Below are 21,377 nucleotides of genomic sequence, written 5' to 3' on the forward strand. Positions count from 1 at the left end.
TAAAAGCGTACAGAAACGAGAATACCCCAGGCCCACTAATTTCTTTGCTGTCACGTAAAGATTCAAAGTTTTATGTAACTTAATTGCTCCTTTGATTTTTAGCCAGAGTTGGGAAAGTTAATTCTACTTAACTTAACTTAGATAAGTTAATAAGTTAAGTTAATTACCTTTTAACTTAGCTGGTTAATTATTGAAACAGTGTTATTTTAACTTTCTATTTAACTAGTTAACTTTTAATTCATCAAAATTAACTTTTAACTTAACTTGTTTATTTTTTTAAATGCTTTATCTTCATTTTAACTTAACTTGATTAAGTTAATTAGTTAAAATTAAATTTATTTTGTTTTTTCTAAGTTAAAATACTAAAAAAACTGTCTTTGTGTAACCGTTAGTTCTCCGATTATTTAGGTAAACTCTGCGTCGATATTATCTATTTTATTAAACTTTTCAACTGAGTCAGTCTACATGAAATTTAAAAAAAGGATATTTTCTCGGTGTCGTAGAAAATATCGTTTTTATATTATCTCCTATAGTTTTATAATTTTACATATAGTTTTAAGTTAGATAGAAACTCAAAATTGTAAAATTTTAGCTACCTTAGACTTCTATTTTAGTAGTAACTTGAATTTGTATTTTTTTTCCTGATCGTTCAATTGGAAGTGGAGAAAATTACATCCAGAGGGACAGACAGAATAATATATATTAGAAAGCCTTAATAAATCTCTCAATGGACTAACTTAAATAATTATTTTTTAATATCGAAATTAATTTTAACTTAACCAAGGTTGGATGAGTTAATTTAACTTAAATTGATTTTAACTATATTAACTTCAACTTAACTAGTAAAAAATAAAAAAAACTTATACTGTTATTTTTAACATTAATTTAACCCAGGTTCGGTTAGTTAATTTCACTTAAATTATTCTTAAGTTAATTAACTTTGACTTAACCTGTTAAAAAAGGAAAAACTCAAAATTATCTTTAACTAGTTAATTTTCATAGAAATTGAAATTAATTTTAATTCAACTAGTTATAGAAAAATAAAATAATAATTAACTTTAACTTAATTAGTTAAAGAGATAAATTAACTTGCCCATCACTATTTTTAGCGTTGTTCTGGATTTCATAGTTTCTGCGCTTTCTCTAAAGTTATTTATCCGTACTAAATCATACCAGTTCTAACTTTTATATTAAATAAATAAAATGAGAATTTCTCAATAACTAGATTTTTACTCAATCATATTTTTTAGTTGATATACCCATATAGCTATGTCATCAATATATGGGATGTCCCTAAAAATAAGTTCCCGGATTCAGCTACTTCTTTGGATTAATATATTATTTTTTTCCTCAATATAAAATAAAATATGAGAAATTTTTGATATTATAAAATTGACAATAATTTATTGTCTTAAATGGACTTTAGTTGAGGCTTCTTGTAATCCAAAATTTTGCATAAAATTTTAAATGTTTAAATCGTAAAAAAAAATTCGGAAATATTACTGCTGGTAAGTGAAAATAAACACATCAGCCTAAAATATACTATTTCAGGTACAAACAAACAAATTTTCAAGTATCCAGCTTTAAATGTTTTTATATATCATCCAGTTAAATGACCGACGGTATTTTTTTAACAATTCAATAAAATTAGAGAATATGCTTAATATATATATTTTTTTAAGGTTCCTATACAAGAAATAGTATAAATTAGGAATCAATTTAAAGCTAATTAAATTTACAATAACATTATTATAAATCAAGACTATAGTCCTTTTTTCTCAGTAGATATGGTTACCTAAAAAAAGAAATTTATCTAAAAGTGTGAATTTTTGATTCCTTTTGTCGCTAGAAACATATTTTTTTATCGGCCATTGCACAAAAGTTATAAAAAAAAACAACTGAACAAACAGTTTTATTTTAAAGTACTGACCAATATCTATCATTTGAACACTATAATGTTTTTAATGTACATTGTAGATTCTATAGGTCTACAAAATCGGGATTTCAAAAATTTTGTCATAGAAGAACTGCCAATTTTGGGGGAAATTGGTCACAAATTCAAATTTATTGGGTAAACAACACAAAATAGAGGATTGAAACTTAAAAAATCATTATTTACAGATATTTTTACCCTTGAAAAGAATTATGAGTCAATTCTCAATGTGTGTTTTCTACACTAAATATTTTTTTCACACTTTTTGCAATGACACCGGGGCCAAATCTTTAACAATGTCTTAAAGTCTTTAAATGAAGATAGGCTATAAAATGTTTCAAAAGGTATCATTTTAAGTTATGAACGCAAGATTATAATACGTCAATTATGGGTGAACCTAACTTTCCTGAAATTTTTTAGATTATTTTTTCAATTACAATTAATGCTGCCTGGGAAAAATTGATATCTAAGACATTTAAAGCTAACGTGGAAGGATGAAACATTCGAAACGTTCAGACAATTTCTCACAAGTCTCCAAGCACAAAAATTCGCATACAATTTTTTTTAATTGTATACAGATGGGTTTTTTCTCATCATAGAATATTGTACAAGTGTTTGATATGTACAAACAAATGTAATCCATGATAGTTTGATATTTCAATGAAAGTAGAATGTATCAATTATTGGAAAAGTTAATTAATTAAATGTTTACTAGAGCTTGTTCTTATACGCTGTAGGAAATGATTGACGTCAATGAGAATTTAGTATTCGCAAAAATCATAATTATAATTAAATTTTTCATCAATGAAGTGAAGAAGTTGCAATTTGTGTTAGGTTTCGGTCAGAAAATCCTAGACCTCTCTAATACTGTTGTGGTTTTTAGAAGAACAAACTGGTTTGATCCTTTAAAGATGTTCAGTCTGGACCGGTCCCCAAAAAAAAATTCAGTATAGATGGATTCTATTGATACATTTTTGATGACAAGATGTGTGTTCCAAAGTTGTGAACACGTACACAAAACGTCATATGAAGTTTAACTTGATAAGTGTTGCATAAATCCTATTTTTACAACTCATCAATCTGGATAGACGTGTAAATCGGTCCATAGATGATTAAGACCGAAAAAAATTGTTTATGTATTGAGACAGATAAAAATCAGCCAAACGCGAGTTAACTCGATGACTCGAGTTATCCTTATTTATAGTTGAAAATCGGTGTTTTTTATGGAGGCTCATAGCTTCAAGACGAATATATTCATAAAGTTTTAAAGTATCTTCTTTGATAGTTGAAAGTCTGAACTTTAATTTAAAATGAAAGAGCTACCCCAATAACGTTGGAGGTATCTAGGAATTATGGGGAAAGGAGCCCTTGATATATGATAACAAAATTTCCTGATAACGGCTCTTACTTACAAAGATAAGAAAGTTGGAGAATGAACTTCGATATCACCTTCTTAGCCTTAGTCTTAACCTCACCAGATTCGAAAGAGGTGGCACCCATGCAAAATTTCAGCGTCCTAGGTTCAATGGTGTGGGGGCACGCATAAAGATCACACAAACAAACTCTATTTTATATTTATACAGATGATCTTGTACATATTTTATATATTTTGTTTGGATTAATAAACCATCGACATTTTTATGAAAAGTTCCAAGGAACAAAACAAGGTCCTCTTAATAAAACTACCTTTCAATTTGTATTCCTCACATATTCCTAGTACAACTTTAGGTTATCTACTCTTCCTTGATGAAAAATCGGATCCTGGAATAAGTTAATGGCAACTCCTTGATCAATACAAAAATGTGACTGCATGTTATATTTCCATTAAACATGTATGGCTTCATTAAGAGCAGGAAGACATAATAATGTTCTTCACTAATTATGTTTTCCAGTAATTTTTTTTAATACTTGTATTTGTCTGGCAATTGAAAGATGAATTAATTTTTTATGGAAAAGAGAAGTTTTATCCATTAATATCAATTGAACATATTCTCTTTCAGTTTTTTGACGATAATCAAGATTTGCATCTTGTGTGTCTTTCCTTCTAAATCTTTCCTTTTAATAATTGTAAATTGTTGTAATCAACTTTGGATGAATCTGTCAATGCTAATTATGAGGAGATGCAACAAAGACGTTTTTGGAATTTGAGGATAACAAATCTATTAGACATACGTATAAAGATAAGAATGATCCACATTTTCTCACATCTGTATCGGATCTTATATATATACCGAAATATTTGGGTATTTTTCAGGTCTAAAAATTCGGATCCAGATTATGCATTAAGAAATTTCCTTGATATACATTGGGACAACCTATTGTATGTACATGTCTTAGTATTTATACTTTTTTTTTTGTCAAATAAACATATTGAAGTCCTTTATTTTAACAATAAATAGATCTTTCAAATCAAAAACTTGAATTATATTGAAAAACTGAGATAATTTATTACTCAAAAATTTCATTTAAAGAGAGTATAATTTAGCCTAGATAAAGAACTTTAGAGAAAGAGCAGAATCTATGAAATCAAGAACAACGCTAAACATTAAAGAAGTAAATAAGTTCTATAACTTTCAACCTTTACGACACAATGAAGAAATTAGTGGGTCCATGGCATTAGCATTTATGTACGCTACCTCTACCAGCTCACATTAAAGATAAATAAACCTTTATTTTAATTAAACATTCACTAAAATTAATTTTAATCACCAAGAAAAAATATAATGAAAAACTTGAATCAGTCAAATTTCAAGACCCTCTATTCCTACATCTAAAAACATACCCATAAACAGAAGCATCTTTTTTAAAGACATCAGGAACGCATAAAATTAGGCTAAAATAAATTGATACGATTCAATGTGTTGCTTTGTTGCATACTAATCGCTCAGTTTATTCCATTATGACCAATATTTCAATTGATAGAAATAAAGCTCTTGAAAAATAGGAACAAATAAACCTGGATAAAATCCTCTTGAGATTTATGATCAAGATGTATTTTGCACATAAAAAAATTAATATGAAATTACACAACAATAATGAAACTGATAAAAGCAGATACAGTTACAAGTATATTAAAAAGTCCATAGTCTACTCCTTATCTAAAATTAGTGTTGGATGAGTCCTAGAACTGATCGCCTTATCAGTCTTTTTTCCCGTCCCTCTCAGTCTTTTTTTTTATCGGTCTGATACATCGGTTTTTCTGTCGTACGGTCCTATCTATCTTTATATTTCCTTCACTCCTAGCTAGGATTGAAGAAATAAGAACTAAGAAAATAATGCTATAACATATAATAATAATACTTTTAATTTAAGGCATCTTGTCTCTTTGAAAGAGGTTATGAATTATGATGGATCTTCAGCAACACAAATGACGTAGTAATTAGTAACTAGTTCATTTCAACTGTTGTAGTTTTCTTAAAAGAGCGATAAGGACCAGTTCCAGGACTGCAGTCTTCTTGGGTTTTTAGACTATTACACTATTTAAAATACAAAACGTTGTTTCACGCAACGTTTATAATTTATAGCCACGCAACATATATATTATAGAATGCTAAATCTATTTTCAAGAACTGAGTTCTTATGTTCTCTTCTGTTTTATTCTTGTGGACGATTGTCTTCGATCTGTGAGCGTTGAATTTTTTCCATTTTCAAATGGGTTCCTTGTTCACTTCAAAAAAATATCTTCATATTCGTTGTTCAGAGTCCTTAATGGATCATCAAATGGATGTTGTAAATGTCTATTCCTTAAAGTCAACCTACCAGATCCATCAACATTCACTGTGTATTCGTAATTCTCCCTGACTTCCATTATAGTCCCCGTCCTATCCCATATTTTAGCACGAAGTCCATCTTGATTTTATATTAGTACTCTATCACCAACTTTCAACACTCTTCTGGTTTTAGAACAAATACCAAGAGTATTAAAAAACGCTAATCGCTCTTGCATTACATACATCTCGCCATTTTGGATCTAATTGTGGGTAAAAAAATTATGTTCATATTTGCTCAGGTGAGGTAGACAGTCTGTCGTGTGTTTCCCAAAGATCACCAAAGCTTGCAATATTCTAGTAAGAGGGTCTGGAGGATTTCTCACAATCAGCATTGCTAATAGGAATTTGTACGTTTCTAGGGTTCCATTTCGACCTTCATTTTCCTTTAGCATTCTTTTCACTTTTTCAACAGCTACTTCAGCTCGTCCGTTAGATTGATGTCCCACTTTTTTTAAAACTCCTTTGTTTCGTAGGACGTAAATTCTGGTCCATTATCACTTGATATTTCTTCTGAAATTACGAACGTAGCAAACAAATTTTCTTAAACTTGTCAAAAGGCATTTCGACCCAATGCATTCATAAACCTCGGTCACCCTGACAATCTATCTGCAACTACAAGATACTTATATACCTTAATATCGGAATAATCACCCACCATGTCTTCAAAAGTGACTGAAAATATAATTGAAGATGTCAAGACTTGTGCCGGCGATGATGACTACTGGTTCTCTGTAAGTGTTGATGAGATTCAGATATATCAAACACGGAGCAGTTCAGTCTGTCACTGGGATATCTGACGAGTGAAGGCATCAAGAAAGAGAGCTTCCTCAAGTTTGTAAAAGTTACCCAGACTGACGGCAAATATTTGTCTGAGAAGCTTCACGAGGCTGTCAAGGATCTTGGCCTTAACCCCACCCGCCCTGTCTCCCTGGCCGCGGACGGTGTCTCCAACATATCCGGCATCAAGAAGGGTCTTGCCGCCAGGTGGAAGGAAGCAGCCACACTGTATGTCTACATCTACTGCTACACCCATGTCCTCAATCTTGTAGTCAAGGATCTTCTCTCAGATATAACCCTGTTGAGAAATACAATGGGGACAGTACAAATTTTATACAACTTCATTGAAGGGTCACCAAAGAGGTCGGCAATCTACAAGTCGGTGAAGATAACAAATAAAGATGAGGAGCATGCCAAGGTGATGACCCTGAAGAACCAGTCTGCTACCCGCTGGAGTCTCCGCTACGATGCTGTACACGCTGTATCTCTAGGGATGGTCAGAATCATGAAGACCCTCATAATAATGAGAAAAGACAAAGATACATTGTCGAGTTCAACTGCAACTTCTCTGCTCAACAGCATCTTTAGTCACGAAATTGTTTTCGGCATTGAACTGTTAAAGACACTCGTCCGACACATACCTAGCTTGTCAGATGAACTTCAAGGCAGAAAGGTTGACCTAACAATGGCCCGGAAACACGTCAACATGGTGATTAAGACTCTTGAAGATCTTAAGAATGAGAAAATCTTTGAATCAATCTGGAAACTTGCTGAGTTGAAGTCGTCTGAGATAAAATCAGTATTTGACCAGGAGGACTCAATTGATTTGGAATTCAAGGGGGCGAAGATTCCAAGGAGAATAAAGTGGAAAGGAACAACTGAATCCTACTTCCGTGAAACACATTTCGATGTTGCAATCAATAAGATTGTATTAGAGCTTGAGAGCAGATTTGCCACCGACCATACAAACATCACAATGGATCTCATTGCAATCGTCAATGACAGTGAAGTGGAGACCTGTGTCATTGAGCGTGTCGCCAAGCACTACAGACTTGAACTCGAGCAGCTCCAGTCAGACCATGCAATCTTCCAGCAATTCAAGGTTAATATTATAATGTTTCATTTTGCATTATATGTTTAAAATTTATGTTTCTCTAGGCAGATATTGACACAGAAGATATGGTTTCGTCACAAATTGCGGTGGAGTTAATAAGCTTGGGAGTGTTCCGCCTGATGCCGGAGCTATACAAGGTGATCGTTATCCTGGCCTCAATGCCCATCAGCAGCTGTGAGGCGGAGCGGTTATTCTCCTGTCTCAGAAGGCTCAAGAACCACGTGAGGACCACCATGGACAAGGAGAGGCTCTCCTCCCTCACCCTCTTGAACATGGGCAGGGTGATAGTGGACAAGGTGCTCCATGAAGACATGGACAGTTTGATTGACACCTTTGCGTCAAGGAAAGAGAGGAAAAACTTCTTCTTCTAATCATGATAAAGAACACATGCACCACGTATACATGCGAGTTAAGAACATCAAGACTTGTGAACATAATTTATTTGCTGTCGATGTAACCGTTTCATGGTATATTATAATCTCGTTCATTATCTTCATCCGTTATTATTTTAAAAATATTTAAGGAGGTTTAAATTGTTTGACTTAATTGTATAGTTCAAAAAATTTCTCTCATTCTTGCACCGTGCATTTTATACTCCATTATATTCCTTCCTTTATGAATAGGTCGGCATTGATTTTCTGTGTAGAGTTTTTCCTTTTCATTTTATTTTTCCTAATGTTTGCCTGAAGAAAATAATGGTCCGACAGTCCATTGGACGATATTCTTGCAAGATTTAATCTATGCTGTAGCATTTGCCCTGTTTAAATATCCCACGTTCACCACTGAAAATCAACTGTTCACCCTTGTAACGCGAACCGAAAAATCTTCCTGACATACGGCACTGGTCTTTTCTAATCCCCATAAGAAATTGTGATGACTTCTTAGAATATTTCTGGGTTGTGTATAATCCGTATAATCAACCCTTCTTTCACATGGACACTTCATCAAAAATCCACACGTATTTGCCACACGTGGTTTGTTAATTACTCAAAATATGTGTCGTAAATAAAGCTATTGCCACAGCCTCAGAATCATTTTGTAGGATAATCTCGCACTCAATTTTTGATGGCACTTTTGGCATCCTAACGACTTAATTTATTTAAATGTACCATACCAAAATACATCGAGATGTATGTTGCTAAAAATTAAATATAAAATGACATAACAATAAATAAACTAATTAAAACAGATACACTTACAAATATTCAAAAGTCCTTAATGTCCTTAAGCATTGGTGGTGATAGGAAATTTTGAATGGGGGTGCTATGGAATACTATGTGCATACTCACTATAAGTAAGATTTTTTTGCTAATAAACATTGTATATGTGGCCTGGAATGTAACAAAAAGAAAATATATAAACGTAAAAAGTTTTTATTTCAATATTATAAAATTTATTTACTTTTTTTTAATGGAAATATTTATTTGGAAGCCACTTTTAGAGTGAAGTCAATAGCTTGCAGATCTTCAAATGCTGCTTGATCCACATCAAGGTGTAAGACTTTTCTTAACTGTATTATTTCAGATTTGGTCCGTTAGACTTTACCTCTAACAAGAAGGGAGTTACATTGATATGTAATAATCTGAGCAAGCATATCATCCCCAATGTTTCTTGTGCCCCCTTTGATGAAGCCAGTAAGCCTTTTCTTGACATTTTTTTTTCTCTCAATTTCTCCACCTCTCCCCATGAGGCTGGCAAGCGAGGTGTATCGTTCAAGACAACCTTTCGAATGTATTGTTCCGAAGTGTTATCACTGACATGGATCACCGCTCTCATGTTGTTGTATTGGCGACCATCATAGTCAGGTAACGGTTTTGTGGAGGATTCTGTGGTGGATAAGAGACGTATATAGTATGTGTCCCGTTCTCAACAACGGAGATGTGATTACTATTTCTTCTTACAATGGTGATTCCTGTAGCCTCCTTAGCAATTTATGCAGATAGAAATTTACGCTTAGGCTTCTATTGTAAAAGCTTTTTTGCAGGCTCTGCTTTGAATTTTGAGGTCATTTCGATGGAGGAGTTTCGTTAGAATGCCCCTCCCTCTCTTGTTTCTTACTTCAAGAGCTTTGATTTTCAGTTTTTTCATGCACAGAGAGCTGAAGTTTCGGATTATGATCATCCATGGAACTAGATTTTCTGACTCCAAGTTTGTTATTTTTGTTTTGGCGTTCCCTGGAACCTTCCTTTCCCATCGTGGGATGGGATCTTACCCTCTTACTCCAATTTTATATGTGACGGTCTCCCATTCCAGGTTGGCGTCATTTTTATTTAGTTCTGTTTTATTACTACTATATTGTTCACTTTCACTTTTCACAATCGCCAAAGGTTGAGTGAGAAGGCGGCAAAAATGTTCCGCTTAATTAGAGAGTGTTTTTTATAACAAGAAACGCCCCTATTATGTTATAGAATAAAATGAATAGAACATTGTTCTAACTTTTGATTGAAGATCCAGATATTGGTGGAATGAAGATGGCTGAGGTATAATGCTGGTTCAGAAGAGGAAGGATGTGCACTTACAACACTTTTTAACTTTATAAAACTATGAAAATGAACTTTAAACCCCTCTAAAATGAATTAAACTCCAATACAAAACGAGTGACTTGTTGATATTAGAAAGGTAGGGAGTCAACTCTATTTCATATTCCAGAGCCTGATAAGAATCTTGTCACTGAAAAGCTACTTATCAATATTTAGTTTTGATTTTTTTAAATATTGTATCCTCAGAATATGAATCCGTTTGCAAACCACTTGTGACAAAACAAAACAAATGGTTTCAAGGACACAAGTACATCTAATCATTTGTGAAATATCGTAAGAATCAGCCTTGTGAACGGAACTCAAAATTGAACGGTGTTACATGGAGCGTGCGTTCCTTGAACGGAACATTTTTTTTTTTTTTTTTTTTTTTTTTTAATGTCAGAAAAAGAGATTTTAGCGTTCTGTTCAAATAGTACTTAAAAAAATTCAAGAAATCAGAGTTTATTTATTTTTTACTTTTTAAATATGATTTAAGAGGCTGATAAATCAGAGACCTACGCTTGAGATACCTATTTTGTGGCAGTGGCATAGGGGGCTGAGATGTATCGACACTAGAATGAGGAAAGCACATGCGCTACTTTTGACATAACCCAAGGTACAACGGTCAAACAGATTCATGTCGGGCAAGAAGAGAAACCACAAATTGTGTTTCCAGAAATCTGAAAAAATATTATCGAGCCATTGCAACGATTCCCAGCATCATTCAGGAGGCTGGAAACTTACTCTCGTTGATTGGTGGAACCTCATCAACCATGTAGGCGAGGTAAAAGTCGTTCCTATAGTTTCTCAACGGTCCAGTTTTTCTTGTCCAGGTGATGTGCTTGGCGAGAATCAAATTGGATATACGTTGGCTTTTGGCCTCAGTTTCGACAATAAATGAACCGAATATAGTCAGTTGTAGCACATTTGAACGCTAATATTCACCAAATGATTGTGCTAATGAATCCTGAAACATAGTTCTCAAATTAGGTCTCCCTGACATATTCAAAGTAGAATTTGCGATTTGCTGTCGTACAGTATATATGGTACTATCTTATGATTAGAATGTGGAACGGAATGGAATAATTTGTGAATGCGGAACTAAATGAAATTAATTGAACCGAACCACAAATAATGGAACGCTTACATGCCTGGATAGAATAATATTTCTTTACTGATATCGGATCGGATAACACCTTCAAATCTTTAAATAAAAAAAATAAAAAATTATAATCAAAGACAAAAACTCCCTCATTGGCAGGGGTCTATAGCTGTTGGCAGTCTCTACGACCACCCTCTTAGCTGTCACCAAGTCCAAAACGTTGGACAGGAAAAAGGGATCTGTCAAAAAGGGCAAACTAGATCTGGAGGAATAACAGAAAAAACGCCAGGCCAGTCCCTAAAATCCATGAGGGCCATGCAAGAAACCCCGGGGGTTCCCCCACAAGACTGTTCAGAGATCTATGAAAAAGTGAGTGGAAAAAGCTTTTTGAGGGTGGTGAGGTCATTTTTGACCCTATCAATGAAAATGAATCTCCTCCGTTGCAAAACTCTTTTGAGTTCTTTTGAACTCCATCCCCTTGACTACACCTTTTTGGGTGCATGTCGAGGGGAAGGCCTGCAGCGTCCGTTATGTAAATACCAGGACCCTCAAAGCTACTTTCAGATAGCACTGAGACTCCATGACAGAGGACTACAACTACAGCGGGTGCCAGGCCTTCCACCACCACCTGGAAGCCATCATTGCCGTACAGACACACACCTATTTATCGTATTAATTTTTTTGAAATTCTATTGTTAATAAATAAATTATATCTTGTTGAAGTTTAAAGTTCAAGGTGTTTAATAGACCACTCGGCACATTAAAGGTTTTGAAATAGGGAGGAATAATTAGTAACAGCGTTCATAACTTACTTCTTACCAGAATACATATATTTTGTTTTATATGTATAGAAACCACTATACTTTCGGGGGAACTAGTAATTTCACATATTTCGCTTTATTACAATATTTTATAAGAAGTGTTACAATCGTCCAATTTAAGGCAACTATGCCCCGTTCTATTCGATAACTTGTTGGCAACGAGAATCCAACTTCATAATGGCCATCTCGTAGATGGCCTTGTACCTATTAGCAAAAAAATCCAGAACCAATTATCACAGGTCTCTATTGAGGCCAACTTTGTACCTCCAAGTGCGTTGGCTATAGACAAAAACTATGGTCACTTAGTACCAGGTCCGGACTCTAGGGTAGATGCATAAAAACTTCTCATCTGAGCTTCTGGATCTTCTAGCACATCATCAAAGATGTATGGGGCCTGGCATTGTCTTTTTGTCTCCTATTTACCAATGCTGGCCACTTCTGTTCGATCACCACCTTCACACGGTCGAATTGTTCACAGTAGAGGGCAGAACTGAGCCGGGGGAAAAATCGCTCGAACCACTGTTGTACAGCACAAATCGCCCTCGTATACATTGAAACTTTCTTGATCACTTTTGTAATGTTTTTCCCTTTCAAATAGTAAAAATCTATAATATGGCAAATTTCTCCCTTTGATACCTCGATACTCGACGCAAGATAATTCACGCCTGAACTGACTAAGCGCAATACTGGCAAATAAGCGTTTTTAGTATACACTCATTCCTTTATAACCCTGTATCGTATGATCCGATTTGACCAATAATGAACCAAATATACAGTGATGACAATCAGGTGTAGAATGGGCATGTTAAAATAAAGAAATCCAAAATTAACATGATAATGACTTGACTCTACTCTGAGTCCAACAATTATAAGTTTGTAAACAAATTTTCAGGGTGAGAGGCAGCTGATCTAATGAAAAGTCATGAGCAATGATGTAAACCCGTTGTGTTAATTAGCTGGCTCGTTAATTTGTAATTGAAACTTGATTTTCCTTAGCAGTTGTGATTATTTTTTAATGTCTGAGTAGTAAACATCCTTTCCTAAATAGATTCAATTATATTAAAAAAAAACCTGTTTGAACGTTCGTATTTGGTCATAAAAGACGGAGCGTAACCCTGAGGATTTGTTGCGGAGTTGTATTTGTAAGTCCTTGTTGGAATCGGAGTAGAATTGGGGATCGACATCGGAGTAATTCTAGCAAATGTCCTAGTTTATATCATTTTCTCCTTCCGTCCGTGTCACAGCTTATTGTTGCTCATCTAATGAAACGTCATGAGCATTATTCTTTCTCTCTTCCAAAATGTTCTTCAAATTGTTTGGGTTACCATGTTGATTTTTGGTTTCTTTTTTTTATCATCCCCATTCTACACTGGATTTTCATCATTATATATAATAATTCTTGATTTGACACGAACTCTAATGAAATCCAAGATCCATGATTCATCAAGGACTAATGATAGATGGGAGACGGATATGAATTGTTTATGATCATTATACCTTGGGAAATATAGGAAGAAGAAGTTTAATGCAGGGATTTACTTCTATTCCCAAGATATAAATATCATCTACGGATCGGAATTTCATTCCTACGTCACTATCATGACTTCATTTCTAATCCATAAACACCATATATAATTAATATCCGTCTCCCATATATCACTAGTCATCCCTCATCTCCAGCGCTGACTACATACTTCCTTGGCTTCCCTCAACAGCCCAAAAAAAAAAACCAACTACTAAGCAGTTTAGAAGAGAGAATGAAAAATGTCCGTGGATAAATTTTACAGGGAATGAGATTACCGGTTACGAAAATATATATTTGCATTTTTTGGTTTTACTATTTAGGGGATCCTCCAATGAATAAAAAGTATGTTATTATATCGTTACACAATCAAAATGCCATACTTTACTCCTCTCTAATCCATCAAAAACAAAAAACAAATTGTACATATTTAGACATTCTATAGGTATTTTCAGTACACTTTACTTCCATTGTATTCAAATATCACTGTTTATCATTGACGTGACATTAAGTAGTATTTAATCCAAATGTTAAAGTATTTCTTCTTAAAATCATTTGAGAGAGTTTAATCATGATCGATTGCAAATTTGTACATTTTTTGAAATAAAAATATCAACTTTGAGGCTTTAAGATGGCGTTTCCTTCCATTATGAGGTAAATTATGACGTCAGCGAAAATATTTTATGAAATACATAAGCGTCCACAGGATTATATATATATTTTTTTTTTTTTGGGGGGCTTGATTTCTGGATTTTATGAAAAAAAATCTACAAATTAAAATTTTTTGAAACAATAAAATTTCAAATATTTAATTTTAAAAAAATCAATTTCAAAAATCCACAGCTGTTGACAAAAAAAAATTTCATCCTTTGGAAAGAAATTTCAAAAATCCGAGTTATTAACAAAAACTTAAATTTTTTTAAACAAATTTCAAATTTGAAATATTATTAATTTTTTCGAAAATAATTTTAAATATTACATTTTTTGGAAAAAAGTTTAAAAATCCATAACTATTCACAGAAAATTTAATTTTTTCGAAAAAAATTTGAAAAATCAAATTAAATTTCAAACATTAAATATTTAAAAAAAATACCAAATATTAAATTTTCGAGTAAAAAGGGAAAATTCCTTAATTTGGGAGGTGCACAGCCCAACCCCTGTGGACACCCCTGAAATATTCATTAGTACCATCGACTTAATTAAATTTTAATTTTAGAAAACGATTACAAATTTTCCTTTAAATGGCCTCTTTTCTAAAAGAAATTCATTATTTCTAGTTGAACTTTATTTAAAAAAAATAGATTTTCAGTTAAAATAACTATAATCCGTGTGTGTTCAGGGAGCAAATACCCCCTAAAATGGCACTTTTCCTAAAAACAAATTCTGACATGATATTCATATCAATTACAAAACCCTTGAATCAATAAGGCTTCCTCCTTGCTCTTGATGTTTGTCCAAGATCAGGACTTACTTGATGTTGACATGATAATTAATTATTATAATAACGCAATATATTTAGAACTTATATGACACAATACAAAAATGATAACCGATAAAAGAATATAACTATTGACAATATTTACAAGTTAAAAAACACATTTTTAAGAAAAAAACAACACTTATACACTATATAAAACCAAAAGATCCCCACAATCTCCCTGAATTTAAAATTTCCATCAGAATTATTATTATATATTTTTTTTTTGAAGAGGTTTCCATGGAGACGACATCGATTAAATGTTACTGATACTATAAAACATCTATGTTTTATTGTGGTGGTTGAGTCAAGTCTGTCTTCTATAAAGTTTTCTATATAATTATTAAAAGTGTTCATTGCGGATCCATCAAGTGTCGAACTTGTTATCTTGATTGAGTAAAGACTATATTATGTCTTTAATCTTTCTTATTGATCGTCCAATTGTATTGACACATTTATTTTAAATAAAGAATCAGTCCATTTAAGAACATATCATGACGCATTCGGTAGGATTGTTCTAGATTTTTTGTAAATGAAAATAAATTTGAAGGCATAATTACTTATAAAAAAGTATCTTACTGATTGGAATGGAGATCGATAACTTTTAGCTTCACAAGTGGGATATAAAGCATTCGTTGCGAGAATAAGTAACTCTACTCGAGTGTCAATCGACAGACCAAACCCAATTAAAACTTTACATAGAAGAATGGGAGAAATGATTCGACAAATATCTGAGAACTGATATCGAAGAGACAAGCCATTGCTGAAAATGCAGATAAAGAGAGTGATATAATCAATCAAAATTATTTTCAAGCTAAGTAAAAGATAATTTTACATACATAAGTCCTTTAGATCTTCTATGAAATTATCGTATACTCCTATAAGAACTCAGGAGTTCGATAGATAGAAAAAATAATTGATTAATAACAGATCCAATGAGCTCTATCGTTGTAATCCTTGAGTATTTTGATCCCAAAGCCAACTCCAATTTGATTCCTAATGAATTTAAGAAAATTATTTCATTGCTTCAGCGCATCATGTTAGCCATTATATAAAAATCATTTTCTCATTTGCGATATTAAAGACATTAATTTTCCATGGGTTCTTTTATTCATATTCCATCAATCATCACATATATACGTCTTTATAGAGAGCTTTTCAAAGTCTAATTATATTGGATAAGTATATGATACAAAAATATCCTCGATGTTGATTTGCTCCGGGCCCTTATGTTCTATTTGGGTTCAGATTTAAAAAAAGTGACACATTGATAGCTCAAAATAAATACAGCTCATAATGACGAAGAAATATCGGCTCCTCCATGAATTATGGGCCAACAAAATGGAATCACTGTTATTAATATATGTATATATATTGTCTCAGCCTTATTTGGATTATATTTTCTTTAGCATCGTTAAAAACCGAGTCATGTTCTTTTGGGAATTGAAATTCATTTTTGGTAGAAGGAAGGTAAATCAGACATGAAACCTTCGACAACATTTAATGGGGAAAATTTCCAAGAGGGGCTAATAGGTACACCCATAAAAGAATACAAATTTCTAAGGATCCCCTCGCACTTGAAGCTGCAATTATTTCCCGTCACCATCTCTTGACCAGCTGATATCTATAAATTAAAACAAAAACACTTTTAAGTTAGGCACTCGTATTTAAAAGTATTAGTTTATAAAGAATTTACCATGTTCGACACGTACATTTGTTTCTTCAACAAAATATTACATTTTAAAAATTATTATATAGATATTGCACAGTAGATTTTCAGAGTCCAAAGCTAATATATATATGTAGACTACAGAATATGGAGTCTACTAGCACTTAGTTTTTCAAACTTTGTAAATTCTTTTTCTAAAGGTACGCTTTATAATTATTTTGTTTTTACATATATATATATATATAAAATGACTCCTAAATATATATTGATAGTGATATATAAACCTTGGGTTTCGTCCCCTTTAAAAGAGCATAAGGGATGTACTTCGGATTCGAATAGGATTACTGATGGAGTAGAGGTATAACAAGGAGAAATACCTTGGCAAGTATTCATTATTGTTCAATGTATGGGTATTACGAGTTATGGTTCGTGTGGAATCAGTGGAAACGTTGGTTTAACTGATCCTCATTGGTTTAATATAATAACTAAGAGAAATATTATATATTTTCCGGAATTTCGTAGGATTTTAGTCCCTATATATTAGTATATTTCGTTCTAGTCACATATTTTGCTCTTCAACTATCTTACTATAAACATATCATATTTGTATACTTTGATATATGAATATGATATGTTTATAATAAAATTGTTGAACAGTAAAAAATGTTACTAGAACAATATATACATAAAATAACTTCTACACCAATCTGGATAATAAGAATCATTTTTCTTAGTTATTATATTAAAACAATGAACAGCAGTTAAACCATCATTACTACTGATGATCGATCCTCCACACGAACCAAAACTTGTAATACTCATATATCGAATAATAAGGGATACTTGCCAAGGTATTTCTCCTTATTCTGCCTCTACTCCATCAGTAATCCTATTAGAATCCAGAGTACATCCCTTATGCTGTTTTAAAGGGGACGAATCCCATGATTTATATAACACTATCAATATGGTAATAGGAGGCATGTTTTATATACATATATGTAAGTACAAAATAATTATTTTTAAAGGTGTACCTGTAGAAAAAGAAAATATAAAGTTTGAAAAACTAAAGCTAGTAAACTCCACATTATGTAGTCTATAAACATGTATTGTTGGCGATGTTCTCCAAAAATCTACTGTATCTATATAATTATTTCTAACGTGTAATATTCGAGTGGAGAAAATAATATACAGGTCGGACATGTTAAATTCTTTATACAGTCATACCTTGAGATACGAGCGCCCCAACATACTAGTTTAGTCTTATGGGATAAGTTGCTTTGACTTACGAAATGGGTCCAAGAAAAGTGCGCTATCTATTCAAAAATTATCAATTTGGTTCGACTCTATTTAAATGGTGAGCTGATTTTTTAATTTGGAAAAAAAAATCGGAGTCGACTTCATATTATATTGATTCGGCTTGATTTATATCACTAAACCTCGTCAGATAGTATGAATTATGTTGTGTTGCCTCTAAGTGGTTTTCTAATCAACCACAATTTCCAACGCTGTTGTTGTAATCTCTGAGGAGACATGCAGTACTTATGATAAGGAATTGCATGATTATATATCTGAAATGCACCCTGAAAATTTTTGTTATATTAAATGTCAATTAGGGAATGGGGAGTAGCCCTTTTTTAATTTATTGACTGGCCTTGTCTTGGTTTGACTCAAGCTGACACAACACTATCCATGAACTATTAAATCTCGTATTTCAAAGTATTACTGTATGTAAATATTAATACAGAAATTTTAAACAGATGTTAAAAAATTAGAATTTATATATTACTAAAAAACATTACACTTAAAGGAAAACGCCACGTATACTTGCTGAGTTAAAATGAATGTATATCAAATTTATATTAATAATTGATATTATTTTAACCAAATTGCACGCCTGGGTATTTATAATAGCATCAACTCTGACATCCTTTAATCTAAAAGGATGTTCCATTAAAGAACAAAGTTTAATTCATTATGGACATGAAATACAATTTGAGTATTCAGTGAGTTTATACGATTTTACTGAATTGTGTGAAACATCTGTTCTTTTCAAAATAAAAATAAATCTTTCTACTTGTCGTGAAAAAGGATTTAAAAGATAGTATAGATTCAACTGAAGAGTCATCTAGCGAGTAAAATATATTATATGTATATTTAAATGTATGTGTGTGTGAAAAGACGTCACCGAGTGCCTATATATTATATATATAGTCATATATTACTCCCTATTTGATATATCAATACAGTATATAGAAAAAAAGGTAGTATAATATGCAGGGATAAAATGATCGACACCTTGCAGCTGTTTAGTTAAACTCTATTTACTCTAGGATTACAAGGGAAAATGTAAGATTTGCTACTTGTAAACTGGACATAAGCAATTTGTAGGACGGTGTTACCTCGCTTACACAAAAATACCTATGTATTTTGTTGTCAGCTGTGGATTTCCTCCTCTCACTTGATACGTCATGGCTATTTCATAATCTATTCTGTTTGATAAATAAACAAAGTAATAAGTTATTCAAAAGGACAGGAATACAATTTATTGTTGATTCCTCATCGTATTAGCCATTTTATTATTTATATTAAGAAATTTTGGCTATCATATATAAACACAAATGAACACTAGTATTTTAATAAAATATAACTTAGCAATATTATTATAAAGTAACGAATAAAATACTTTGTAGATTTCAATAACATGTAATTCATTTTTAAAATGGGGAAGAAATAATATGGCAGTGATATTCTATAAATGGCAGTTGGTATAATTGACTTATTTGGCTAGTTACCAGATGATTTCATGTATTTTTTATGTTTCTTTTTGGAGGAAAGGCTGCGTGATATTATAACGATAACAACGTGCTAGGAGGCCATTTTATACAGAAGTCCAGTTCGGTTAGAGTAGGAGTTTAAAATCCAATTAAAATCATATCTACGAGCTAATTCAAGTAAATAATGGTACATCCGGTTTGAGTGAGCAATGTTTAATCAAGAATCAGACATTGGAGGTATCAATAGAATAAAGAACATTAAATTGCCAAACTGAATCCATTAAATTCCTTCCCGAGACGGAGTTGGAAGCACAGGCAATATTATTATTCCCTATTATCAATATGATTAAGAGTGGAGGGCGGAGGTTTTTGTTTCTAATTTATGTACAGTGTGTCTGTTCCTCCCTCTATTCTTTATCATAAAATAATATGAGATCCTTTATCTCAAGGATTGCCAAATAATCAGGAATTCCCCTGGGTAAATGAGTATGTGTCTTGTATTTTGAATTTTATACACCCAAGAAATAAACATTCAAAACAGCTTATGCACTTGCATTTATATTTTTTTCCTATTTCATGGTGTCCGAAATTAGAAAGGATAATTTGTAACTTATCTAAATTTAGGGGGATTTTCTGAATGAGTTTTTAAATCTGTAATAAACTTTTTATTCGATGTTCCAATGAAAATATTCTGATACATAATTCTTAATAACACATTATATTCGTCAATGCTTTTATTTCAGATCTCAAATATAACACACGATGTATATAAAGTAGTTAGAGATTTGACCCAAGTTTCAGAGCCTCAGAGTTTTCAGATATTTAAGGTAGAAAATAAGCATTAAAAATTGTTTGATAAATCTTTTCTAGGGTAAAAATGTCTTTAGATTATGATTTTTTAAGTTTTAATACTGTACTTTGTGTCGTATAGCCAAAAAAAAAATGAATTTGTGACCAATTTTCTCCAAAAATTACTCTTTTTGTGTGACAAAATTTTTGAAATCCCAATTTTGATGACCCATAGAATCTACAATGTACAATTAAAAGACAATTATTTATGTGAAAATGATAGATGGAGACAAGGACTATAAAATAAAACCGTCTGTTCAGATGTTTCTTCCATAAATGTTGTGTAATCGCCGATTAAAAAATATGTATTAAGTGACAAACGGGAATAAAAATTCACACTTTTCGATAAATTCCTGGCTTTAGGAAGCCATGTTTACGAATAGGAAAAGCCTACAGGCTTGATTTACCTATAATTTCATTGAAGTTTTTGAGAAAATGACATTCCAAATTTGTCGGAGATCAAGCAAAAATTAGGTATAAATTCAATATTTTGATAAAAACTTTGTAGTAGCACAAAATGAAAAAATAAGATAAATGATCATCTAGAAAAATAAAAACTCAACACCCAAGCAAAAATTAATGAAATTAAAATCCATGAACCGATTTACCATTACGTATCAATATTTATAATCAATATATGATCATGGATTGCTCAACATTGATGTTGAGTAATCCATGATAGGATTTTCAAAAAAAACATCTTTTTTGTTATTATAAAATGGGGGAGGAATCATAACTTGGCGCCCTCTAGATGTGTAACGTACTTGGATATAGACTTTATATATATTATATAGATTCCTGGAATAACTCAGGATGAATCTCTTCTTAATATTCCTACATAAAACGGAACATGTGTATTGATGGTCACTAAACCTATAAAATATTATGATAAGGATAACAAAATATAAATTTCATGTATTCGAAATGATATTTGCCTCTTCCCTTCTGTGGGATCCAAATGGATGATCGAATTTCTGATTATGAATGATATCTCTTTGAAGATTCCTGTGATTGAATTTTACCTCGATGGGTCCATAACTTAGGTATAAT

The 21,377-nt window shown here is 32.2% G+C and overlaps 1 long non-coding RNA gene across 1 annotated transcript; it reads right to left on the reverse strand.

Moving 5' to 3' along the window:
- Positions 1-15,047: 15,047 nt before the first annotated feature.
- Positions 15,048-17,877, reverse strand: LOC121125994 (uncharacterized). Its single transcript, XR_005866790.2, has 3 exons — positions 16,732-17,877; positions 15,875-16,659; positions 15,048-15,798 (listed from the first exon to the last, which is right to left on the reverse strand). It is a non-coding gene; the product is annotated as an uncharacterized lncRNA (long non-coding RNA).
- Positions 17,878-21,377: the final 3,500 nt, after the last annotated feature.

Source organism: Lepeophtheirus salmonis, chromosome 11 (assembly GCF_016086655.4).
Source record: "Lepeophtheirus salmonis chromosome 11, UVic_Lsal_1.4, whole genome shotgun sequence".
Lineage (NCBI taxonomy): Eukaryota > Metazoa > Arthropoda > Copepoda > Siphonostomatoida > Caligidae > Lepeophtheirus > Lepeophtheirus salmonis.